Below are 16,469 nucleotides of genomic sequence, written 5' to 3' on the forward strand. Positions count from 1 at the left end.
ATTCATGTTCTGTATTTTTTATTTTTAGCTACTTTGTAAGCGGTATCTTTTTAGTTTCAATCTTTCTATTTTCCTAGTTTTAGTTGTTTTCTATGAAGAGTGGATAGTTGAATGTTTTCATCAATAATCTTGGTCTTTATCCTTGGTTATCTTTGACTGTGTGTTCACCATTTCCCTTGAAGTATCATTTGTGAGGTTCCCTAAGGCTTAGCATGGATGTGCTCTCCTCCAGAGAGATTTTCATTAATCTACAAAGCACTGAGGCCACCAGAATGCTTATATCTTACTGATGAATGGAACCTTTAATCACTTAGGACTTCCTTTATCTTTAGTGATGCTTTCCGTTTTAAAGTTTATTTTGACAATTTTCTTTTGGTTAGCAGTTTCTTCTTTTATTTTCAAATTTTTCTGTGTTTGTATGTTTAAAATGTGTTTCATAAACAACATGCAGCTGATGTTTTTTACCCTTATTGACAGTATTTGTCTTCTAACTAGAGAGTTTAGTCCAATTCTATTGTTTGTGATTATTGATGTATGTGTATGTGTAATCATATCACCTTATTATGAGTTTACTATGTGTCTGTCTTTCTTTGGGTTCTTTTCATTTCTTTCCTTCTATTACTATTTCTTTCTTTCTTTTTTTTTTCTTTTTTCTTTTCTGAGACAGAGTCTTGCTCTGTTGCTCGGGGAGGAGTGCAGTGGCGCCATCTCGGCTCACTGCAAGCTCCGCCGCCTGGGTTCAGGCCATTCTCCTGCCTCAGCCTCCGGAGTAGCTGGGACTACAGGCGCCCGCCACCGCGCCTGGCTAATTTTTTCTATTTTTAGTAGAGATGGGGTTTCACCGTGTTAGACAGGATGGTCTCCATCTCCTGACCTCGTGATCTGCCAGCCTTAGCCTCCCAAAGTGCTGGGATTACAGGCGTGAGCCACCGCACCCGGCCTCTATTACTATTTCTTAGCCAAGAGGTGATCCTTTTGTGATGTAAGTCAGATCATGCTGTTCTTCCATTCAAAATCCATCATTCGTTTCTCCTTTTTCTCAGAACAAAAGCTAAAGTTCTTATGGAAGCCCATATGACCTACATGATCTGGCCCCTTGCTTTTCTTTGACCTCTCTTCCCCTTGCTCTGTTCTAGATATATTGGCCTCTTTGATTTTCTCTGAACACCCAGAACATATTCTTAGTACAAGACCTGTGCACCTGTTGTTTCCTCTACCCAGAAGTTTCTTCTCCCAGGCATCCTTGTGGCTCCCTGCTCACGTTCTCGGATCTCTGCTCATATGCCACCTTATCATTGAGGCTTTTCTATCTATTCTACATAAAATAGCAACCTTCTGCACTTCTCAACCCCCTCCTTAGTACTCATCACCCTCTGATATAAGACATACTTTCTTGTGTGTGTGTGTGTGTGTGTTTTTTTAAATGATGTGTGTGTGTCTTATCTACCAGAATGCAAGATCTATGCATGTAGGCTCTTTGCCTTTGTGGTTCCTAGTGTCTTGCTATGTCACCCAGGCTGGAGTGTAGTGGCATGATCTCGGCTCACTGCAACCTTTGCCTCCTGGGTTCAAGTGATTCTCCTGCCTCAGCCTCCTAAGTATCTAGGTGTACAGTCATACAGGCATGTGCCACCATGCTCTGCTCATTTTTTTGTATTTTTAGTAGAGACAGGGTTTCACCATGTTGGTTAGGCTGGTCTCGAACTCCTCAACTCAAATGATACGCCCTCCTCGGCCTCCCAAAGTGCTGGGATTATAGGCGTGAGCCACCGCGCCCATCCAGATAAATCTCTTTTGATTAAATGTTCAGTCATTCAGACTTTCTTTCTCTCTCCTTGCTTGTCCCCAAATGATTTGTGCCTACACTGAGAGATTTTAAGACCTGATGGCCCTGGAGAAGCAAGGTCCATCTCAGTCTGTGCAAGTATAGGATCTTATGGTGTCTTCTGTGCCCTCACTGTTTTCCCTGCTGGGTTACTGGTCTTACCCTGTTCCTGGATCCCTGCACTGTGTCTGCTTAGGTGTGACTAAGTCATGCGGTACTTTGGGATCTTGCATGAGCACCTAATGCTGAAAACTGTGGTCTGGGTCATTTTCCTTTGATCCTAAGGCCCATGTTCTGCGGCCTCTTTGGCCCACCTCTGAAGCTATGTATCTGTATGCCCTTCCAATCCCTCTGGGGTCTCCTCTGGGACACATGGAACTTCCAGATCCCCTTCACGGTTGGAAAAATCAAAGATCTGCTACCTCTTTCGCTCAGAGCTGCCTTCTTATTTCTATGACAGTTTAGGTATGTTTTCAGGCTGAATGTGGGGTTTCTCTAGATCTGCAGCTTTCCTCAAGCTGTGTCCAGGGAAGCAAACCTGGACACAGTATTCTTGAATTCTTCCATACCCAACTAAAGGCTTTGCTCCTCTACCTCTAGGTTTCACCGTGAGTGAAGTTGATGAGTGCTCTGGCATCTTTGATTCACCTCTTGTTGCATCTCTCTTTTCCCCACATTCCAGAGGGCCAGAAAGGATGGGCTTTCCCCTTTCCTTGTGGCAGAAACTTCCCTGATGTCATAGCTGGGTTCCCCCTGTCCACAGTTTACAGTACAACTATCTCCTCCAAGTTGGCCAGCATTGCCTCTGATATGTGAACAAGAAGTATTTGGAGGTAAGGTCACCTTTCCTCTGGTTTTATTTATTTTTTTTAAAGTTTGGCTTTCAAAACAATTGCCCCTCTGTAGAATCCAAGATTATATAAGATTACATTAAGTCTTTTCTTTCTGTTTGCATTCTTTCTATAACAGGGTTAATAAATACAAATCAACACATATACACATGAAAAGAAAATGGATATCGTAACCAAAGACTGCCTGATGTAAATTCAATTATGTAAAATGTCAGTGTCTGAATTCTATCTGCTCAAACTGATGTTTTAAAATATTAAGATTTAATTCCAGCACTTTGGGAGGCCAAAGGGGGGCGGACCTGAGGTCAGGAGTTCAAGACCAGCCTGACCAACATGACAAATCCCCGAGTCTACTAAAAAATACAAAAATTAGCCGAGTGTAGTGGCAGGTGCCTGTAATCCCAGCTACTCAGGAGGCTGAAGCAGGGAGAATTGCTTGAACCCAGGAGGTAGAGATTGCAGTGAGCCAAGATCACGCTGCTGCACTCTGGCCTGGGTGACAGAACAAGACTCTGTCTCAAAAAAAAAAAAAAAAAGATTTCATTGACATAATAATTTTAACATAATTAGCATGTTCCTGATATATAATAAATGTGCTTGATAGATACTGGCTGCTGTTTTAATGTTTATAAAATCTCCCCAATTGATGCCATCATTTTGAAGGTGAGACTGTATTTGCACCCTCATGAGACATTTAACTGCATCCCTTCTGAACTATTGACTGGGATTATTCTCTAACCTTAATTCAATATTAGGTTCCTTGAGAGCAGACACCATGGCTTAGGTCTGCTTGTCTTTGTTAGTGCACAGTAGGTCCATTCATTCCATGTTATTTATGTAGTATAGGCCAGGCCCATGCTGGGTACTGGGCACATGAAGTGGAATAAGCATCAGCTCCTGCCAGAGCGAGACAAGTAATGCACTCAAGTATTACAGCTCCTGTGATCAATGGCCAAGGCAGCCAGAAAACATTTCATGGAAAAGTGACCATAAAGCTGTGCTTTAAAAGATGAGTGGTGTTTGCCAGGTAGACCAAGCATGGAATGACTTTCCTGGGGCGTGAGGGGAGCTGTATGGACAAAGCACTGAGGTGTGAGAAGCAAAAAAGCAGTCTCAGGGGACCGCAAGCAGTTCAGTGCAAATGCGGTGTGGGTGAAGCCTTGGAGAATAGCAAGAGGTAGGTTTCAAGAACCTGACAGGGGCCAGATCATGGCAGTAGCACTTGAACGATCTTAGGCAGAGGGAGTGCATGATCAGATTTGCCATTATGAAAGTCTTCCTTAGCCTAAAGGTGGATACCAGATTGGAAGGAGTCAAGACTGGAGGAAGGGAGACCACTAAAAAGACTAGGAAAACAGTGGAAAACAGAAGATGAATGTAGAATTATGAGTTTTGGGGCCTGACCGGTTTCTTCTAAAATGCTTGTTTTTCCACAATGATGGTAATAGTAATGATTGAGGACCTAGTATGGGTTGGAAATTCTGATTAGGTCTGTACAGACAGTTTAACATTTTCTCTTACAAGTACTCTTATTAGGTAGGGACTATTATTATCTTCATTTATAAATAGGAAAACTGAGGGCACTGAGCGTTTGAATAAATTACCCAAGATCACCCAGCTAGTGAGTTGCAGAGCTGGGATCAAACCTAGGTCGCACAGCTCCACAACTCTTGAACAACACATTCCACAGATAACAGACCTTGGAAGAATTAGAGAAATGTCCTCTAGCTGCAATGCTTACAGCCAAAGAAATTTTAAAAAATTGTGGTAAACACATACAACATAAAAAATGACCATCTTAACCATTGTAAAGTAAGCAGTTCGGTGTAATTAAGTAGATTCACAATGTTGTGCAACCAACGCCACCATCCATGTCTTAGACTCTGCATTTTGCAAAACTTAAACTATATACTCATTCAAAAACAGTACCCCATTCCCTGCTCCTCTCTGCCCTTGGCAACCACCATTCTACTTTCTGTCTCTATGAATTTGACTCTTTTGGGTACCTCATGTAAGTGGAATCCTACAGTATTTGTCTTTTTGTTTGTGGTTTATTTTACTTAGCATGATGTTCTCAAAGTTCATTCATATTGTAGCATGTCAGAATTTTTTTCCTAAGACTGAAAAATATTCCACTGTATGTATATACCATATTTTGCTTATCTGTTCATTTGTTGGGCTTCTTCCATGTTTTCTCTATTGTAAATAATGCTGCTATCAAAATGGGTGTAGAAATAACTCTTAAAGACTCTGCTTTCGGTTCTTTTGGATACATACCCAGAAGTGGAATTGCCAAATCTTATGGAAATTATATATTTTATATATATATATATGTGTGTGTGTGTGTATATATATATTTTTTTTTTTATTTTACTTTTTTTGAGACAGTGTCTTTCTATGTTGCCCAGGCTGGTCTCAAACTCTTGGGCTTAAGCTATACTCCTGCCTTGGCCTCCCAAAGTGCTAGGATTATAAGCCTGAGCCACCACGTCTGGCCTATGTATATATATTTTTGCTTCTAGTTTCTCTTGTGATTTCTTTTCTGATCAATCGATTGCTTAAAAGTATGTTCATTAATTTCCACAGATTTATGAATTTTCCAGGTTTCCTTTTGTTATTGATTTCTAACTTTATCTTGTGATCTAATAATAAAATATTTTGTATAATACATATATTTTTAGCTTTATGGAGACTCCGTTTGTGGCCTAACATATGGTCTAACTTGGAGAATGTCCATGTCCACTTGAGAAGTATGTATATATACTGTTTTTGTTGGGTGGAATTTTCTGTATATGTCAGTTAAATCCAGTTGGTTCATTGTGTTGTACAAGTCCTCTATTTCCTTATTTATTTTCTGTCAGGTTGTTCTACCCATTTTTGAGAGTGGGGTGTTGAAGTGTCCAATTATTATTGTAAAATTATCTATTTCTCCTTTTAATCCTGTCATATTTATTTATTTAGACAAGAGTCTTGCTCTGTCGCCCACGCTGGAATGCAGTGGCATGATCTCGGCTCACTGCAACCTCCACCTTCCGGTTCAAGTGATTCTTGCGTCTCAGACTCTTGAATAGCTAGGACCACAGGCGTGCACCACCATGCCTGGCTAATTTTTGTATTTTTAGTAGAGACAGGGTCTCAGCCTCCTGAGTAGCTGGGACCACAGGTGTGCACTATCATGCCTGCCTCATTTTTGTATTTTTTAGTAGAGACACGGTTTCACCATGTTGTCCAGGCTCGTCTCAAACTCCTGACCTCAAGTGATCCACCTGCCTTGGCCCCCGCAAAGTGCGAGCATGAGCCACCACACCCAACCACTCCTGTCAATTTTTGCTTCATATGTCTTGATGGCCTGTTAGGTGTGCAACTATTTATAGTTGCTATGTTGTCTTGGTGTGGTAAACCTTTTTTTAATGTATAGTGTCCTTCTTTGTCTATTGTAATTTTTTAAAATTTAAAGTCTATTTTGTCAGACATTAGTATATCCACCTCTGGTCTCTTTTAGTCATTATTTTTATGGAATATCATTTTCTATCCTTTCATTTTCAAACTATTGTGTTTTTTATTTAAAGTGGGTCTTTTGTAAATAGTATGTAATTGGATTATGTTTTTTATTTTATTTTATTTTTATTTATTTATTTATTTTTTAAATTTATTTTTTATTATTATACTTTAAGTTCTAGGGTACATGTGCCTAAAGTGCAGGTTTGTTACATATGTATACTTGTGCCATGTGGCTGTGCTGCACCCATCAACTCGTCAGCACCCATCAACTCGTCATTTACATCAGGTATAACTCCCAATGCAATCCCTCCCCCCTCCCCCCTCCCCATGATAGGCCCCGGTGTGTGATGTTCCCCTTCCCAAGTCCAAGTGATCTCACTGTTCAGTTCCCACCTATGAGTGAGAACATGCGGTGTTTGGTTTTCTGTTCTTGTGATAGTTTGCTAAGAATGATGGTTTCCAGCTGCATCCATGTCCCTACAAAGGACACAAACTCATCCTTTTTTATGGCTGCATAGTATTCCATGGTGTATATGTGCCACATTTTCTTAATCCAGTCTGTCATTGATGGACATTTGGGTTGATTCCAAGTCTTTGCTATTGTGAATAGTGCCGCAATAAACATACGTGTGCATGCGTCTTTATAGCAGCATGAAAGGAACAACCGGTACCAGCCATTGCAAAAACATGCCAAAATGTAAAGACCATTTAGGCTAGGAAGAAACTGCATCAACTAATGAGCAAAATAACCAGTTAATATCATAATGGCAGGATCAAGTTCACACATAACAATATTAACCTTAAATGTAAATGGACTAAATGCTCCAATTAAAAGACACCGACTGGCAAACTGGATAAAGTGTCAAGACCCATCAGTCTGCTGTATTCAGGAGACCCATCTCACATGCAGAGACATACATAGGCTCAAAATAAAGGGGTGGAGGAAGATTTACCAAGCAAATGGAGAACAAAAAAAAGCAGGCGTTGCAATACTAGTCTCTGATAAAACAGACTTTAAACCATCAAAGATCAAAAGACACAAAGAAGGCCATTACATAATGGCAAAAGGATCAATTCAACAGGAAGAGCTAACTATCCTAAATATATATGCACCCAATACAGGAGCACTCAGATTCATAAAGCAAGTCCTTAGAGACTTACAAAGAGACTTAGACTCCCATACAATAATAATGGGAGACTTCAACACTCCACTGTCAACCTTAGACGGATTATGTTTTAAAAATCTATTTTGGCAATCTCTGTCTTTTGACTGGAGGGTTTAATACATTTATATTTAAAGTAATTACTGATATGGAGGCACTTCTGTCATTTTGCTATTTGTTTTCTACATACATGATACCCTTTTCTGTCCCTCATTTCTTGCTTTACTGTCTTCTTTTGTGCTTGGTTGACTTTTTGTAGTAAAATGTTTTAATTTCCTTTTGTGTATATTCTATAATTATGTTCATTGTAGTTATCATGGATTACATTTAATATCCTAAAATTAAAACACTCTAATTTGAATTTATACCAACTTCAATAACAGACAAAAAATCTGCTCCTTTGTAGTTCCAACCCCATCTATTCCATTTATTAATGTCACACAACTACATCTTTATATATTATGTGTCCAAAAATGTAAATTAATAATTGCTTTATGCATTAATATCTTAAATTATGTAGAAAACAAATGTGGAGTTATAAACCAAAGTTATAATAATACTAGCTTTTAGACTAATAATTATTTTATAAAAAACATTTTACTCCCTTAAATCATGTTAAAAACAAACAGTAGAGCTATAAACTGTTGTTATAAAATACTGGCTTTTCTAACTGCCCATGTTATTTACCTTTGCTGAGTTCTTTATTTCTTCATAGGCTTCAAGTTACTGACTAGTATCCTTTTGTTTCCATCAGTAGGACTTCCTTGAACATTTCTTGCAGGGCAGGTCTAGTGGTAATGAACTCCCTCAGCGTTTCTGTGTGTGTGTGCTTTTAATATATCAGCCCACTACCTTCTGGTCTCTAAAGTTTCTGATGAAAGCTCTGATGTTAATCTTATTGAGGACCCCTTATATGTGCTCATTTCTTCTCTCTGTCTTTTGACAGTTTAATTATGATTTGTCTTTGTGTCAGCCTTTTGAGTTCATCTTATTTGGAGTTTGTTAAGATTCTTGGATATTTATATGTATGTCTTTCATTAAATCTGGGAGGTTTTCAGCCATTATTCCAATAGAGAGAACAATCTCTCTGCCCTATTTCCTCTTTCTTTTTCCCTGGGACACCTGTGATGCATTTGTTGGTCTGCTTTATGGCATCCTACAGGTTCTTTAGGTTCTGTTCACATTTCTTCATTCTTTTTCCTTTCTTTTTCTCAGACTCAATAATTTCAGTTATCCTATCTTCAAGTTCGCCGATTTTTACTTCCTCCTTCTCAGATCTGTCTTTGACTCCCTCTAGTGAATTTTTCATTTCAGTTATGGTACTTTATAGTTCTATAATTTGTTTTTGGATTTCCTATCTCTTTATTAATAGTTTTGTTTTGTTTGTACATCATTTTTGGACTTTCTACTTTTTTTTTTTTTTAAGTTCTTTGAGCATCTTAAAGACAGTTGTTTAAATGTCTTTAGCATGTCTGTTATCTGTTTCTTCTTTGGCATAGTTTCTGTTGGTTTGTTTTTCTCCTTTGAGCAGTTTTTCTCCTTTTTCCTGTTTCTCTGTATGCCTTGTGATTTTTGTTGTTGTTGAAAAATTTGAATGTAATAATGTGTTAACTCTGGAAGTCAGATTCTCTGCCTCCTCAAGGGTTTGCTGTTTTTTACTTTTGTTTTGCTTAAAAATGTTTTAAGCTGTCCCTGTGCCAAGAATCAGCCTCAGGTGTAAACATAACACCCTCTCAGGTCTTTTCTGAGCTGATGCCTTTTCCTGGGCATGTGCAGTAATTTTCTAACTTCTCTTGTTTGTGCAATTGATTTTGAATGTCCTAGTCTGTAATGTCTAGTTCCTCAAAGGAGAAAAAGATGAAAACAAAGGGAGAAAAAAAGCACCAACCTTTTCAATCCCCCGGAAGTCACTTCAGCAAGAGGGAGAGGGACGTGCAACAATGAGGAGGGACTTGAAACAATGGGGAGGGAGTGCAAAAATGGGGAGGAACCTGCAACAATGGGGAGGGACCTGCAACAATGGGGAGGGACTTGCAACAATGGGGAGGGACCTGCAACAATGGGGAGGCACATGCAACAATAGGGAGGGACTTGCAACAATGGGGAGACATGTGCAACAATAGGAAGGGAGTGCAACAATGAGGAGGGATGTGCAACAATGGGAAGGGTCTTGCAACAATGGGGAGGGAGTGCAACAATGGCTGTCCACCTTTGTATCCGCACTTTCGTGATCAGAAGCAGCAATCAGCAATCAAAACACATATACCCAATTTTTGTAGGACAGGCTTCTCATTGCCAATCCTGGCACCTGAAAGCTGCATGCCAGCTGCTTCAGGAAAATGTGAACCACGGAACTGATGGTAGGGGGGATGGGTAGCCACTGCTGAGCTAAGAGCTGAAATTTACTGAAACTAACCAGAATTTATCATCCAAGCCTTCCCCTGAAAGTTGCAAGCCTTTAATAGACTCCAGTGCTACAAAATAGTTACATCAGACAATTCTGCCAGTGCAATTGTTGTGTAGGTGGCAGGTCTCTGGTGCATACTACATCATCATCTTCTCAGAATTCAGCAGATCACTTTTGATGCATTTTTGTCCATCAACTCTTGACTAGCATGTGGAGGGAAGTGGTGTGAGTGCTAGCAGAGAGCTAGATGGTAATAAAGAAAGACTCACCCATTTCAGAAAGAATGTTTGAAGGGTCAATTTTTTAAAAAAATCATCTTGTTGACACAATTAATGCTTCATTTTGGCTTGCTGGAATTTTTGCACAGAAAATTGCTTTGTGACAATGGAGAAATTTTGATTTTTGGCCACAAAAGCAGACTGAGATGGAAGATATTATGATTAATCTTAATAGATATTATAAAAGTCCTGTTTTTGGTTGGGCACAGTGATTCACGCCTGTAATCCCAGCACTTTGGGAGATCAACGTGGGTGGATCACGAGGTCAGGAGTTCGAGACCATCCGGGCCAACATGGTGAAACCCAGTCTCTACAAAAATACAATACTTAGCTGGGCAAAGTGGCATGCACCTGTAGTCCCCACTACTTGGGAGGCTGAGGCAGGAGAATCACTTGAACCCAGGAGGTGGAGGTTGCAGTGAGCCAAGATAACACCACTGCATTCCAGCCTGGTGACAGAGTGAGACTCCGTCTAAAAAAAAAAAAAAAAAAAAGGTGATACATTTTTCCAACAGAATATTACATATTTCTGAAAACATGTTTTTTCCTTTTTCTTTTTAGTCATTATGTTTAAAACCTAATTGTGAATTATTAAAAAAGCTAGTGTGCCAATTACCTTACATCACATATATATATATATTTTTTAAAGGAATTACTTATTTGTTAATTGTGAAAATCAGCCAAACTTTCATGCATGATTCTGCTCTACACCAGCAGATGTGCAATGGGATTCTTTGGTGCCTGGGTAGCCTCTGCCAGTGCACTTCTACTTTGAACTCAGCCAACTTGGCTCATTAGCAACAGAGAGAAGGTTTTGAGACTCAAGGTAGCTTTAAAAGCTTCATACCTTGTAAAATCCAATTACTATTTAGAGTGAATGGTGGTGTTAAATATAGTTGTTCCTCTATAAAAGGTATAGAAGCATCCCTTAATTGGAATTGAATGCAGACTCCAAAAAAATGCATCTTGATTAGAGGAATAAAAAGCAAATGAGCCTAGCTTCCTTAGTTTCTTTAGTTTGTTGATCTATGTTTATATCTATATCTATAGCCACAAACACATATTCACAAACGTACCTATATGTATATGTATGGTCAGAGAAGGATGTTTCTAATGGTCTTACAATTAGCTGCTTCCTGGCAATTTCTAATTAAAGCAGAATGCTAACACAGCTTCAGGTTTGTATTTTGTGCTGTTACGAACATTAAGGTCTCCTACCCCAACTTTGAACATGACTTGGGCTCTCTGTGGTGCTGGGGAGACTTCAGTGTATTAGAGGGCCCAATTTCCCTTTTGGGGAAGAATGGTACACTGAATTACTTATGTGGTTTCTTCCCCAAGGCAATCCTTCCTGCTTGCCTTCTTTTATGTAAATTTGATGCTGATTCCAAGAATGGTAGCTTGAGAGTTGGGGCCATGTTGTATTGTGGGTGGATGGCTTTTCTTGGGATGAACAGCTTCCTAATGATGTCATTTAATTTTAGGCTGAAGGAGATAGAAATGAGGCAACAGACCCACAGACAGGAAGCAGCTGTCAGATAACCTGCTTGTTTACACTCTAAAATACAGCTCACAGTGGCACCGAGAGGGATTTGTAAGCCACAGGGAAGGTCCAGAAAGGTACAAACCCTCTTCCAGACAGGACTTGGAGCTTAGCAGAACTGGGCATGGGGCAGCCTTCACCAGGCAGACTAACCCTGGCTGCATCTAAGGAAGTGTCAAGATGTTCCTGCCCAAATCTCACAGGGCCAGGGAATCAGGGAGTCAACCAAAAGAAATATTTTTTGAGCATCTATATTGCTGTGTAAAGGTAATATAAAAAGAAGAAAGAGGCCGGGTGCAGTGGCTCATGCTTGTAATCCTAGTAGTTTGGGAGGCCGTGACAGGTGGATCACCTGAGGTCAGGAGTTCAAAACCAGACTGGCCAACATGGTGAAACCCTGTGTCTACTAAAAATACAAAAAATTAGCGGGATGTGCTTGTGCATGCCTGTAATCCCAGCTACTTGGGAAGCTGAGGCAGGAGAATCGCTTGAACCAGGGAGGTGAAGGTTGCAGTGAGCTGAGATCATGCCACTGCCCTCCAGCCTGGGGGGCAGAGTGAGAAAAAGAAGAAAGAGGAAAAAAAAAAAAAAAAAAGAAAGAAAGAAAAAGAAGAGAGAACTGGTAGTGGAAAGGAAGAAGTTTGTTTAATTTCAATTTCTTTGATAAGTTTTAATATTAAAGAGTCCAAATTGGAAACTGCATTGGGTAATCTGATAAACAGAAAAATGGCATCTTTGAAATTTTCTGAATACATTTTTGTTAAGAAATTACCCTTGGCCAGGTGCCATGGCTCAAACCTGTAATCCCAGCACTTTGGGAGGCTGAGGCAGGTAGATCACTTGAGACCAGGAGTTAGAGACCAGCCTGGCCAACATGATGAAGCCCCATCTCTACTAAAAATACAAAAAATTAGCCAGATGTGGTGATGCAGGCCTGTAATCCCAGCTACTCAGGAGGCTGACATATGAGCATCGCTTGAACCCAGGAGGCAGAGGCTGCGGTGAGTCAAGTTACAGCCACTGCACTCCAGCCTGGGTGGCACAGCGAGACTCAGTCTTTAAAAAAAAAAAAAAAAAAAAAGGACTGTCACTTACTCTGAGCTAAGAAGTCACCTGTAGCTTGCTTGTCGCTGGTTTAGATGTTAGTGTGGTTTCTCTTCCTCGTTCTTTCTGGGGCTCTTCCTCCCATCTCTCTCCCCTCCTCCATGGAGTCTTAACATGCCTTGGGACATGGATGGCTAGGCAGGGCCTCCTCCACTCTTGTGGTTCCTCCCAAATGCCATTAATCTTTAAAATATTATGTGTTATTATATGCTAAAGGAAAATAAAAGAAAAATAATCATCTGTGCTTTGATTTTTCTTTCTTTGTAAGATATATTTTAAAAATATTCATCTCTACTGAATTGTTAGTCTTGCAATAAAGTAATACAAGTTCATTAGAGAAAATTTAGAAGTGATGAACAAGTGAGCCGAGATCGAGCCACTGCACTCCAACCTTGCGACAGAGTGAGATTCGTCTCAAAAAAAAAAAATGTTGAAATTCCAAAGCATGGCCTTTGCAGTCTTCCAATGGTTTACCCCACTTCTTATTTCATACCATTTCCCCATTCCTTTTGTTGCATTCTTCCCTCCCTCTCTGTGTGTAAAATATCTTTGAACTTTATTAGCGGTGTCTTTTTTATAACAAGTTTTAACTTTTAATATAGCTAATTAGTCTTATACTTTATGGATTCTGGATTTTATTTTTCTTCTCAAGAAGGCCTTCCTCATCCCAAGACTGTACAAATATTCCCTTATATTTTCTCTTATAGCTTTGGTTTTTATATTTGACTTTTATTCTATCTTTAGTATTATGTATGGCGTCAGGTAAGGTAGAATCCTTATGTTTTTCCAAATGGCATTTACTGACTATTTTGTCCCCCATCTCTAACCCCCTGTGTTAGTCAGGGTTCTCTAGTGGGACAGAACGAATAGGATATATATATATATATATAAGGGAGTTTATTAAGGAGTATTGACTCACATAATCACAGGGTGAGGTCCCACAATAGTCTGTCTGCAAACTGAGGAGCAAGGAAGCCAATCTGAGTCCCAAAGCTGAAGAACTTGGAGTCCAGTGTTCCAGGACAGGAAGCATCCAACATGGGAGAAAGATGGAGGTCAGAAGACTCAGCCAGTCTAGTCCTTCCACATTCTTCTGCCTGCTTTTATTCTGGCCATGCTGGCAGCTGATTAGATTGTGCCCACCCAGACTGAAGGTGGATTTGCCTTTCCCAGTCCACTGGCTCAAATGTTAGTCTCCTTTGGCAACATCCTCACAGACACATCCAGGAACAATACTTTGCATCCTTCAGTGCAGTCAAGTTGGCACTCATTATTAAACATCACACCCCCTCTTCCTCCATGAAATATCATAAACTAAGTTCCTATATAGCTGCATTTCTGGATTAATAATTTTGCTCCACTGATCTCTTTTTTTTATTCTGACAAGAAAAGACACACATGACTATAATTTTGCAATGTGTTTTGAATTCTAATAGTGTTAATTCTGCCAAATTGTTCTTATTTTTAAAATGTTCTTCATTATTAGTGTATTTTTTCTTCACTATGAATTTTAGATTTCTATAGACTCAGAATTGTCAAATAGCTATCTAATTCTGTGATGGTTTTTATTGGGATTGAATTCAATTTATGGATTAATTTTAAAGATAAATTGTCATCTTTATAATAAGTTCTTTCTATCCAAGGACATGCAGTAATCATTTGTTTCTTCAGTAAAGATTTGTAGTTTTCATGTGTCTTGCATTCTTCTGGTTTAATGTTATTTCTAGGTATATTTACGTTTCTATTGCTTTTGAGGAGGCAATCTTTTTTGTTATAGTTTCTGTTTAATTATTGCTTGTATATTGGACAGATAAAAATCGTTTTGAGTGTCATATGTCTGATGTATTACTGAACTTGCTTAGTAGTTTAATAGCTGTCTTTATCAACAGAATACTGTAGACTGGGAAATATATATACAGAAATGTGTTGGCTCACAGTTCTGGAGACTGGGAAGTCCACCATTAAGGGGCTAGCATCACGTGAGAGCATTTTTGCTGCATCATCCCGTGGCAAAAGGCAGAAGGGCAAAAACAGGCCACTCTGGAAAGCTCTTTCATTAAGACATGAAACCCACTCACAAGAGTGGAGCTTTCATGACCTGATCACCTCTTAAATGCCCTACCTTCCAAAACTTTTACATTGGCAATTAAATTTCAACATGAGTTTCGGAAGAAACAAACATTCAAACCATAGCAACAGCTTCTCTGTGGCCTTGTCTTAGACTTAGGCTAAGCAGCCATATCATATGAAAACAACCACCACTTGGTCTCTTCCTTTCCAATATTAATATCTTATTTCTTTTTTGTTTAATTGGAGGTTGGGGGGATTGATAACGGGACACCTATTAAGAAGCAACTGCACTAAATTGATGGGCAGTAATGAATGGCTGAACTTAGTCGCCACTGATGTAGAAACAGAAGCAGCCGAATGACTGCCAGTGCTTGGAAGCTGATCCAGTGGATTCAGGGGTTCCGCGAGGGAAGAGAACTTTATTTGTAAGAAGAAAGAATGAATTCACTTTTAGGCAGGTAGAGTTGATGGGACATTCAAGTGAAGGAGCCAGCAGGTATCTGGGTAATTACAGATGAGGATGAATCCTTATTTTAAACAAATAGCTGCTCCCTTTGAAATCACTTGGATTTGCACCTGATTATACCAAGTGTAGGTTAGTATTGGGCAGGGCATCAGATCAAGTGGTGTAGGTGAGATGTGTGGGCAGCCTCTTTGCTATTGAGAAGAGGGGTCTCTCAGCAAATGAGTATATGGCAGATGTGCGTTGTCAGCCAGATCCCAACCTTGTCAGTTTCTGGGACAATGTCAGGATTTAGATTTCGGATCTGAGCTGGTCAGTGAGGATGACAATAAAGTTTTTGGACTGTGAATCTGTGTTTCTTAATTACAAATATCCACGATGTTCTAAAGCCAAATTTTTTAAAAAGACTATTTTTTCAAGTCTAGGATAGGATAACTGGTGGCAGTGGCGGAACAGGGGAAAAGGAGTAATTAACTAAGTCCCCAGTGCATTTGGAGGTAGTTCAGAACTTGAATATTGTGGAAAACTTGTCCCGTCCTCTCTGACACCATTTAATGATTTGTCTCCACAGCTGTGTTTAGACCTCGGGCTGTCATCACCTCTGAAGTGGCTCCTGTAGATCAAAGAGAGAAACAGTGCACAGCCATGTCACTGCCTGTATCGCCTGCACAGAGGACCTCAGCACTGACTTCCAGGATACCCGGCTGGGCTTCTGCACATCATTACCAAGATTAATGAGGACAGATGGGTTTTTGTATAATCAGCCTCACTTTGCTGCCAGTCTGATTTTGTCGCCAGGTGGAATATTTCAGTAATGAATAATTACAAATATAGCAACCAATTCTGAATTAGGGGGAGAAAACAATGACAGGGTGTAAAAGTGTGGAAATAAGAAGATCCTGCATTATTGTGCACTGGTTTTGCCTGAGGGTGGGCGGGCAGTTCAAGATACTAGGCTATGGTCCCAGTTACCTTACTAGCAGTCACAAAGGGAAAAAATGAGGAACATTACCCTTACTTTCCCATAAAATCTTCCCCTCCTGGCCGGGCACGGTAGCTCATGCCTGTAATCCCAGCACTGTGGGAGGCCGATGTGGGAGGATCACCTAAGGTCAGGAGGTCAAGACCATCCCAGCCTTCACGGTGAAACTCCGTCTCTACTAAAAACACAAAAACAAAATTAGCCGGGAGTGGTGGCAGGCGTCTATAGTCCCAGCTACTCGGGAGGCTGAGGCAGGTGAACCGGGGAGGTAGAGAGCTTGCA

Source organism: Macaca nemestrina, chromosome 7 (genome assembly GCF_043159975.1).
Source record: "Macaca nemestrina isolate mMacNem1 chromosome 7, mMacNem.hap1, whole genome shotgun sequence".
Classification (NCBI taxonomy): domain Eukaryota; kingdom Metazoa; phylum Chordata; class Mammalia; order Primates; family Cercopithecidae; genus Macaca; species Macaca nemestrina.